This window comes from Anabrus simplex, chromosome 11 (genome assembly GCF_040414725.1).
Source record: "Anabrus simplex isolate iqAnaSimp1 chromosome 11, ASM4041472v1, whole genome shotgun sequence".
NCBI lineage: Eukaryota > Metazoa > Arthropoda > Insecta > Orthoptera > Tettigoniidae > Anabrus > Anabrus simplex.
The window spans coordinates 91,896,078-91,907,404 of NC_090275.1; the positions used below are offsets into that span (position 1 = coordinate 91,896,078).

The 11,327-nt window shown below is 38.0% G+C and overlaps 1 protein-coding gene across 2 annotated transcripts in view; it reads left to right on the forward strand.

The window, feature by feature from the left end:
* Window positions 1-10,569, forward strand: part of LOC136883244 (dnaJ homolog subfamily C member 4) — a 59,799-nt gene extending 49,230 nt beyond the window's left edge. Inside the window, exon 6 of one of the 2 annotated variants that reach the window (XM_067155452.2) lies at window positions 1,863-10,569. The gene's annotated coding sequence lies outside the window, so the exon portion shown is untranslated. Of the gene's footprint in view, window positions 1-1,857 lie in introns of both variants that reach the window. The other variant, XM_067155451.2, reaches the window with a different exon arrangement.
* Window positions 10,570-11,327: the final 758 nt, after the last annotated feature.

An 11,327-nucleotide genomic window follows, 5' to 3' on the forward strand; every position in this document is an offset into this window, starting at 1 on the left:
GCAGTTTTTCTTCATTATTTTGGTTGTTTTGTTATTTATGTATTTCTTATTACATTTACTTATAATTTCAACAAGTAATTACTTTAAATATGTTCTCTTTTTTTTAGATTCCTATGTCTATTCATTCGATCAAACTATTTTTGTAAGCTTACATAAATTGCGATTTAGTTGCACCATGTTCATTGCAACGCAAGTGGATACATGACATTCTTTGTTTTCCCATCTGGTGCGAAAATGAACAGATTCCTCGGCAATGAGTTGCCTAGTTAGATGAAAGTAAATCTTGAACATGGCATGTTGGATTGCTATTTCCAGATAACAGGCAATGAGTTGCGTAGTTTCACGAACCTTCTATCAAGAAAGGTACTTCTTAAAACATGGCGGCATGTTCCCATCCTATATAGAGCATTTCCTACTGGACTATCATGATAGTGAGTAAGTTGCTGTCGCTTAGCGACAGTCTATCCATCAAGGTCAGTCCAAATTATCGTGCGGCTTCATAATTAAATGAAATACATATAATAAATATATTTCCATTGACTTTTCAAGAAATGCAAGATTTTTCCTGCACTATTGAGACAATTTGGAAGATTTTGGTACAAATTGCACCATTTAACTCCTCCTGGTTTATGAGCTTAAGTTTTACCGAGCGAGTTAGCCGTATGGTTAGGGGCGCTCATCTGTGAGCTTGCATCCGGGAGATAGTGGGTACGAATACCACTGTCAGCAGCCCTGAAGATGGTTTTCCGTGGTTTCCCATTTTCACACCAGGAAAATGCTGGGGCTGTATCTTAAGGCCACGGCCGCTTCCTGCCCATTCCCAGGCTTTTCCTATCCCATTGTCGCCATAAGACCTATCTATGTCGGTGCGACGTAAAGCAAAAAAATGTTTGAGTTTTGTGAAACATACACATTAGCATTTTATATAGATAGATCATAGTCCTGAGGTGCAGTTTACACTCTGTTTTTCTTTAAAAAGCAATAAAAACACCAAAAATGTGGAGTATTAGAATAATTTTTGTTAAATGAAATGGCGTGGGGCTTTTAATGCTGGGAGTGCCCGAGGACATGTTCGGCCCCCGAAGTGCAGGTCTTTTGATTTGATGCTCGTAGGCGACCTGCGCGTCCTGATGAGGATGAAATGATGATGAAGATGAAACATACACCCAGCCCCCATGCCAGTGGATTAACCAATGATGGTTAAAATTCTCGATCACGCCGGGAATTGAACTCAGGACCCCCATGACCAAAGGCCAGCACACTAACCATTTAGCCGTGGAGCCAGATTGTTTGTATTTGTTAGTGTACATTCGTACACCATCTCTTTCTCGGAAGCATATCTTTTGAACCTGCTACTTATTTGTTTCGTGAAAAGAAAGAAAAATACATATATACTACAGTATTTTGAAATCCTATGTTTGAAACTCAATGCAGATAACTTGAACCTTGTTAAAAACGATGCCTCACTTTAAATAAAAATGCTCATAAGATAAACAAATATGACCTTATATCACTAAAATGAGCAAAATATGACCAAAACAATAAAAATGGTGGAAATATGCATTTATGTGCAACATAAACTTGCTTTAAACAGAGTCAGGGACCTGTCGTTCACACTTATTTTTCAGTTTTCAGGTAAAATGAGCTCAAGAAAGAAATATGACTTTTCCTTAACATCCAAACTTTACCAGCCGTACACTTTGTTTTGGCATTCTTCCATTTTATATGTCCAAACCATTAGGGTATATTCTTCTTCCTTGTTATCACAAATATTCTTTCCTTGTTTATTTTTTAACTCTGAAGACAGTGTTTTTTTTATGTCAATCCATTTGAGTTTCTTCTTCTTTTTTTTTTCAGAACAGCTGTGGTGAAGAATTTGCCTGCTGCGCCAGAAGCAACCTCATCAGTACACAGCTTTTCTTGAAACATAATGAAGATCTGTTCACATTATTCAGTTGTTATTTAGTAAATATATTTTATTCTTGTTAATATTTTTTAACTTGTTGAGAGAGGGAAAGTTTTGAAGAGTTAACTGGAAGACATCCAAGATTCTGTAAATTAAAACATTGATGTAACATGCAAACTGACAGAAATGTAAATACAGACTATATAAGGAATTATGATTCATCCAAGAACATGTTGGGATGTACAGAAGACAAATTGAGGCATCATCAACAATAATAATACAAGAAGAGTTCCAAAGGACTGTACAATTCCTCCAAAGTGACCGTTTTTTGTCACTAGTCTTCAGGATACCTATCTGGTGATTGCCATCTTTAGCCATCTCTTTTTTGGACAATCAGGTGATCTCCTTCTATGAAGTTCGAATATCTTGATGAGTTTTCATTCAATATAGTATGGGTTTTTTTTAGTGGTGATCATTTGGATTGTTATTTTAAGGGGCAAACTATTTGAATCATCAGTCTTAGACACTTACTGTATTTCTCCGAATCCAAGATGACCCTGAATGCAAGACGACCCCCACTTTTTCCTTTCAAAAAATTAAATCAAGCTTAAAAATTACTTTGTGAAATCATACAAATGCCTTTCTTGTAGAGTACGCACTTCTAGACTATCTTTGTCCGAATATCAGGTTTAGTTATGCCGTATTTTCTTACGGCTGCCCAATTATTCTTTATTTCCATGAGTTTAATAACCATTAACTTAAAATTGTCACCATAATATCGAAGAGAGCCCTTGAAAATTTTCTGACATACTTGTTCCATGTGTGTCTACAATACGACGAACCATCAGGAAAATATTTGGGCTGTCTTTAAAAGTGTTACCTTTACTAAGCATCAGTTTAACCTCACAATTTCATCTTTGACTTCTTTAAAGCGTCCTGGTTGTGGGCCACTGAAAGCATTCATTTTTGTACAGTACGCATTCTTTTAGCTATCTTTGTCTTCACGCTATCACGGAACATTGAATTTAGTTATGCCATATTTTCTTGCAGCTGCACAATTATTCTTTATTTCCATGTGTTTAATAACCATTAACTTAAAATTGGCATCATAATATAGATGAAAATCCATTCAAAATTTGCCAGCAATGCCTGTTCTACGTATCTTTACAATATGACGATCCATCACGAAAATATTCCTGCTGTCTAAAGAACTGTTAGGCCTAATTTTACTAAGCGTCAGGTACAGTAGATGCGTTATAACTCTGCCACTGAGTAGCCATAGCCTTTCCAAGACCTTGAAGTCTTGCGTGTTTTGATGCCATTTGGCGGGTTTGAGAAACATTTTTGTGGACGCTAGTAGAATCTCATTCTCTCTGCACTATTTTTTTAGAACAAATGACGTTACACAGAGAGGCACTGTAAAAAAGACTGCCGCGACTAGCGATGCTTAATAAAGATGCGAACGTTGATGGTCAATAAGTTTTGTGCACGGGGAGTGGGGGGAGGGGTATTAAAGGGAAGCAGTGTGATTCTGTGGTCACTGCCAATGGTATTCATTACTGTTAGGCCGCGAATGCAAGACGACCCTTGTTTTTTCACCCAAGATTCCGAGAAAAAACATTGTCATGGATTCAGAGAAATACGGTATTTTAAAACTAGAGTAAACATTATTTTTTAGAATATAAGGCAAGGTAAAAGATGCTTTCTCCAAGATATCTTTTGCTTTGACTAAAATCAAAAGCTAGTGTTATTGTGGATTGAGCTTAGAAGAGGCCCACCAAATATCCATTCATCCTTCACCAACAGTCCACATCCTCTAGCTCTAGCTTGCAAAAGTTTTGATTGATACAGTCTCTGTTTCAGGTATATAACAGGGTTCTTGAAATGTAAGGATTTGATCTCATTTCAAGGGATCATTTTTTGAACAACTTAAATCTTGCTCAAGGACACCATTTTTTGCACCTGTTTGAACCATTTGTGGTAGACTGCTCCATGGTAGATCTGTGACTCAACGTGATTGCTCAAATTTCATATTACTTGATGCATTAGAGGTTGAACTCCAGGAAATTTCTTTTCAAAATTTGCTATCGCAGATTTTGTGTTCTCATTGTGTTACCCCCAATGTTGTAACAGCTAAAGATATTACTTTCTACTGTTGTCTTTGATACTTTGGGCTGTGGCGCCACATCCTGGGTTGTCATAATTTATGATTTTCATAATTTCCGTGGTGATTCCCCAGTTTCAGTAGCTTTAATTTTAAATTAGGACACTTCCACCTAATCAGTACTTTTAAAATTTATGTAGAATTTTATTCTAACTCATTTTTACAGTAGTACCAGTTTCGGTCTCTTACTAACATTATCCTCAGCTACAATGAATAACCTTAAAAGCTATGTATCACTAAAAATGGTATAAATGATAAAAGCTCTGTATTATAAATTTGCAGTGCTAACTTTTTAGGTGTTAGTCTTTCTGAATTAGGAATACCATTTCAATGTCCATTTTCTACACTGCATAAACTTTTGATTTTTGTTCTACACTTTTATGAAAAACACATTAAACACATTAAAATACAGTTTTAAGAGTCTTACTCTTCACTCAAACTTACACAAGCTTTAATAGTAACTATTTAAAACTTATCTGCTATCTAATTTAGTGTTCTTGTAGCCTCTTCTTTTCAGTATGACGCTATTGGTGAATAAAGTATAAATCTATCTATAACAAACAGTTTCTAAAATATCAAGTATTCAAGAGGCAGTAGACTCCTTAAATATCCTTGTTTCAATTTAGTTTCCTTAGTTTGAAAGGTGGCTGCTGTGTCAGTGAGATAATTCTTAGTTTTTACCATGCGTCAAATGCACCAGCTTGAAATTGGGAACTGAACCACATTTTATCATTAGTTTCGGAAGTAGGTTTGATTTGAAACAGGCAGCTTGCAGAAGTCTACAAGGCACACTTTTTGAATGGTTAATTTGTGATTCATTTTACAGAGGAATTGGAATCTCCATGTTTTAACCAACCAATGAAAAGAATTAATACACAAAGTGAATAGTGTCAAGTTCATCTCTTGTTTTGTCTCGCAGGCCGATGACCTAGATGTTAGGCCCCTCAACAAGCATCAATCATCAGCATCATGTTTTGTCTCTTTACTAAATTTAAGTATTTTAATTACTTTGACTAGAAACTAAATCTAGATTTATTGTGGGTGTAAGAATCATGTCACTTGAAAGCAATATCTGTCTTGTACCAAACTGAATACAGTATTTAGTCTGTAACAGTAGTGACTTCCTTCCAGTCACATATTTCTCCTTCCTAATTTCTTTGAGCCAACCACTCTGATGTCACACTTAAGGGGGGTTAGAGATGTGGTGTTGGTGATGTTGTTCCAAGGGGAGCTGGCTTTGAGAAATTAGGGAGAGAAAATCAAAATGTTTATATCTTTATTTTGGTACTGGTCATTAATTTGCTGCATATATGGGTGATCACTCATTTGATGTTCGATATAGGGCTTCAATAATTTTGAATTTGCTGTTACAGGATGAACCTCGTTTATGTGTGTGTATGTATAGTGGCAGGGGATGGGGGGAAGTCTATTAGTGGTAGTAGTAGTAGTAGTAGTAGTAGTAGTGGAGATTGTTTTAAGAGAAAATAAACCATTCTCTATTAAGGGACAAACTGTCTCAACATTAGAGCCTAAAGTGTTGACTGATGCAAGCAAGAAAGGTTTTATTTTAAGAAAATAGCTTTCTTCACATCACACGTAGTTATATGCATACCAGAATTTTTTTTTTTAATATTTGCATTGGAAAAAAAAATGAAATGGCGTATGGCTTTTAGTGCTGGGATTGTCCGAGGCATGTTCGGCTCACCGGGTGCAGGTCTTTTGATTTGACGCCGTAGGCGACCTGCATTGGAAAGGAACAAACAAGAGATTGATTGATTGATTGATTGATTGATTGATTGATTGATTGATTGATTGATTGATTTTGCCATCGCAGAGAACTGTTGGAAGTCTTTCCAGTTGATGTCCATGCGTGACTTGCACATCTGATTACATGATAATGAGGTAGGGAGAGGGTGAAACCTGGTGTTGGCACAGCCTACTCCGTTCGAAAAACACTAAGTGGTCTGCTCAAGGCTTATCGTCCCTATCGTGTAGACAAATCCGCCATCAGCATTGTCAGATCATTTGGGGATACAAGGTTTTTATTAACCCCTTAACTGGGGAATTGTTCCACAATGTCGGCCAGCCACAGGGTAATTATTCAGCGCAACATGCACTTTTACATTTTACAGTAGAGTGCAGCAGATGTAAATACTCGACAAAAAATATATTTTACTTGATTTATTTAAATTATAAGCGACATAGTAGGAATTCAATAGCATTATATTTTTACTCTTGTTCTTGTAAACCATTAATATATAAGTATATACAGTGTGTGTTCATACAAAAGTGAATATAAAAAGTGTTCCTTGCATTATTTCGACTTTTTCTAGTCTTCAGATATGCATCAATAGATTATAAATACTTTGTGGTTCATAGGTCATTCAGAAATTGTGCATAGTGCGGTAAATTCGGGAGCATGGGCAAGACAAATAGCTACATCACGTTCCTCACAACGCTAGGCAGTTTCCCATCGCCTTTGGTTTGACAGGCACTTAACAAAATGTTTTCTTTAGTGATTCCTACTTCTGGTACCCCCTGTGGGTGGGGGACGCAGACGAAGAATACACCCACGGTATCCCCCGTCTGTCGTAAGAGGCAACTGAAAGGGGCGACCAAGGGATGATTGAATTAAAACTCTGATTACTACTTGTAATTAGTACAATCACGTGGGGAACACCATGGCTCGCCCTTACTTGCAACTAGTACCACTATGTTAGGTACACAATAGGTTTGTGATTAGTAACGACAGAGTATGAATCAGGGAGGGATTTTCAGTACCCGTGATTAGTATCACTACATGCGGAACACCACAGGCTTACGTTGCCTGTAATTAGTACTATTATGTGATAAATACCACGGGTCTGGGTGTTGCCTGTGAATAGTACCACTATATGAGCGACACTGTGGGTCCGGGTTGCCTATAATTAGTACCCACTATGTGAGGAACACCACGGGATAGTTCGAGTCCCTGTGATTAGTACACCTATGTGAGGAACACCATAGGTTTGCTTTGCCTGTAAGTGGCGCCGCAATGTGAAAAATACCGTAGGTTTGCATTACATGCGTGTATTACATTATCTGTGAGTAATACCATAATGCGTGGAATACCGTGAGTCTACGCTGCTTTTGATTAGTACCGCAACATGACAAATTCCATGTTCTACTTTACTAGCGATAAGTACCATTATGAGGGGCTGATGACCTGGATTTTGGACCCCTTTAGACAACAAGCATCACTGATTCAGGATTGTGCTTTAGAAGCAGTCCCTTGGTCAGTAATACTATTGTTTTACGATAGTTTCTGGGAATGTGGGGCATTGCGGGTCGGATCCACTGATTGTTTTAAATTTATATTCACCCATTCATTCCTCGTCATCACGTTTTGAACTCTGGTCAGTGGATGATTTTGGACTTTTAAATTGTCATTACATTTTGTCTCATTTCATACCATTAGGGGCCGATGATCTAGATGTTAGGCCCCTTTAAACAACAAGCATCATCATCATCATAGTCAACCTACTTCTGGTCGGCAATTTCTCAGATTTGAAGCGATGCAACAATTTATCAATATACACAAACCAATTTACAGAAAGTTATCAGAATATAGATAATGCAGTCTGCGGATCAACTGTATCGCAACAACAACAGCTTGCAGATTGTAATAATCTCAAAGTGAATCCAAATAAATACTTTACAAAAAAATTGGCGTGGACCGCATGAAGCAACATGAGACAGCTGTTTGGCTGCTGCTCAAGCGCGAACTACATGGCTGGCATGGTACAGAATACAAATGGAAGGACAACAATAATCACATCTAGTATAAAGTAAGTTGGTTTTAAAATCCACTAGTAGATGGCAAAATGATTCAGAATAGGCTGATGCTATAGGCGGTGGCTAACATGCCTTTAGGCGTCAAACCCAGTTGACGGGTTAACAGAAATAAGCACTAAACAAGATTTTTTTTTTGCCAGGAGCACAACAATCAATACTTATTACATTATAAGTCTTTGTAAGCATCTCAGGATCGATGTTTTTCATTCAGTAAATAAAAACCTCGATTTTGATAGTTGCTGGAATTATGTTTCGGAGTAACAACGACGGTGTGCATAGAAGCCGGAGGTTTTTGAAGATATTTTTGTGCAGTGTATGGAAGTGAAACTTATAAAATAACTAGTGCATAAAGGTAACAAACAGAAGAAAGACGGCCATATCTATGGGGACATCCCCTACCAGATCAGTCAAAATATTGATTTTTATATTAAATTTTACCCTGCAAAGGTAACTCTGTAAGTTCATGAATGCAAAGCTTCAAGCCAGAGCTTGTAGGAACTTTATTAACAGTACGCTGGTGGGCTCATTCTTGAAACTGTCATTTTGCCTACTGTAACACTTGTAGTGATTATACCAGCTGCCACACAGCACCTAACTTCACACTACAGTGCTTAGGGGAAGACCTTGGATCTGTGTGAAGAAAATAAGAAAAATAGGAGAATTTTTTAGGAAAAACTGCTATTTTTCCCAAGGACTTCAGATTATATCTTCTAAAATGATGGGTCGCTCGTTGAAATCTGTTCAGCCGTTTTCTAACAGCTGTTACAAAGTCCTTGGGAAAAATAACCAAAAATTTAAAATACATGTATCCATACTCATTTGCCATGCGTAAGGTAATGTCTATGAATAAAGGAGTCTAATAGATCAAGTTCCTCTCTATAAGCAAAATGACCTTGATCTATGAAAATATTTATGAAGTTAAATAAAAACTAGATAGCATATTCTTTTGGGTTTGTGCTATGTTCCACAGCACACAGTCCCAAAAGAATATTAAATCCATTGTTCTGGGGGTGAAACAATCAATCTAAACAAAAAGTATTAAAAAAAATACTGAAATGGCGTATGGCTTTTAGTGCCGGGAGTGTCCAAGAACAAGTTCGGCTCGCCAGATGCAGGTCTTATGATTTGACTCCCGTAGGTGACCGCGTCGCGATGAGGATGAAATGATGATGAAGACGACACATACACCCAGCTCCCGTGCCAGCGAAATTAACCAATTATGGTTAAAATTCTCGACCCTGCCAGGAATCGAACCCGGGACCCCTGTGACCAAAGGCCGGCACGCTAACCGTTTAGCCATGGAGGGAAATGTAACAAAGGCTTTTCAGTCTGTCAAACACACAGCAAATACAATGTAAATTATAACACTATAAACATACCTGCAAAAACCTTGTTAACATACAAAGAATGACGTTTCGTTATGTTCTTGTAGAACGAAACATGTCATTCTTTGTATGTTAGTATGCTTTTTACAGGTATGTTTATTGTTGTATACAAGGAACTTGGTATACAGTAACACAACATAAAGTTTATTGCTTCAATAGTTTTATACAGTATTTACAAGAAATATAATGAAACTTGTCTTGAAGCTTGATTGATTGCACGCAGTTAATGCTGTTATTAAATGATAGACTGAAAGTCTGTGGCACAAATATATATTTACAGAGAGAGTCCTATATACACATTTACACCTATCTTGGGAGATAGTCTATTTCACTGGGAAATGTCCTTGGATAGTCGAAAACTATCTGCTCTGGGATAACAAGTGTAACTTGTAGAGAGAGTCGCGTTAGTATAATGCTAGTATTGGACTTAGACTTGCAAGGAACTTGCATCAATATCTTAATTTGCAGTCGTCGGAGCACTGGTGTGGACTTGGGAGTGTAGCAGAATGCTTGGCTCGGGGCTCGACGTGGCTACGGGAATCAGGGAAGATGAGGCAATGTCCAGAGGTGAGACCTCAAAACCAGCAATCTGTCCACCTGTTCAAGACACATTTTTAAGAGGAATGCCTCCGTGTTTGACTTGCGGTGTGGGCTGGCTGTTGGACACTGGGGTAGTCCTCGGTAAGGCGAGGAACGTCGCTCTTTATATAGCGCTGGCTGACGTCACAGACGAGCATGCCAGGAACAGTGCACTCCTCTCGTAGGCTCTGGAAACATCGGTGATGCGGCGGGTTGCGGAGCTTGTAGGCGCGGAGCTTAGCGCGGAGGACACACACAACATTTATAGTGTTATAATTTACATTGTATTTGCTGCGTGTTTGACAGACTGAAAAGCCTTTGTTACATTTAACTAAGCCAACACTGGAAAACATGGCTTCTTTCTCAACAAACCATGGAGGGAACACAAACGTTCTCTCAACATATGCATGTTGAGTTTACATTACATGGTCAAGTTTCTGAAGATCTGTGAAAATTTCTCATATTTCTCATATTTGATTCAAATCATGGAAGTGTTTTAAATTTATCTGCATTTTGTCAGAGCAGGAATAAAGCATGTTTGTGAATACGTTTTTTTTTTGTGATTGGCCTATTTGCAAGCTGGACTTGCAGTAAAATATTGTTGAATACCTTTGAAACAAGAAAATGACAAGGTTTTTTTTCTAGTGTTATACTGAAAACATTTATTCTGTATATCAGATTATTAAAATTATTTTTATTTACTTGAGTATGTTTATTTACTACCTTTCATTGCCAATCTGTGAAGGGGAAGACCAGTTGTGTATTCCACTTGTTTGGTCTTAGTGTTTTTATGTGGCTCATCAGTCCATAGACTGGTTTGATGTAGTGCTCCGTGCAACTGTATCCTGTACTAACCTCTTCATATCTACATAATTATTCCACCCTGCACCTACTTTGTCATATTCATGTCTTGGCTCCCTGCACCCTCATCTTTTTTTTTTTAACTAGTGATTGAAAAAAAATGCACTAGTACCGTCCTTTGGCATCAGTGCCAGCAGTGGCACGGAAGGAACACTGCCAACTTTTCAAACAACATGGTGCCAGCAGTGGCACTATAATCATATGAACAGATTGGATATTTACAGTCCTTATTTTCTATTAATAACAAAATCCATTCTACGAACATAGTGTTAATGAGGCTCACGAGGGATACAGACACCGCAGACTTTACTTGGAACGTAAGTGAGAGGAAAGAACACACCAAAAAAACAGAGCTTTTCTCAACAGTGCCAGTGTGCAACGGTCCTGAAGGAGCAGCCAGACTGTTACTGTGTATGAGCAGAAATACCCACTCGCATTGGCTCAGATGACATGGCATGGCAGAGAACGAATAGCAGGCGATGCGAATCACGGTTGGCGTGGTAACTGGCACGAAACAGTGCTCTCTTACTCATTTAGGCATTCAGTTCCATCTTGGCAGTACTGCTAGTGAACAAGTGTTGAGGGCGTACATGAGGCT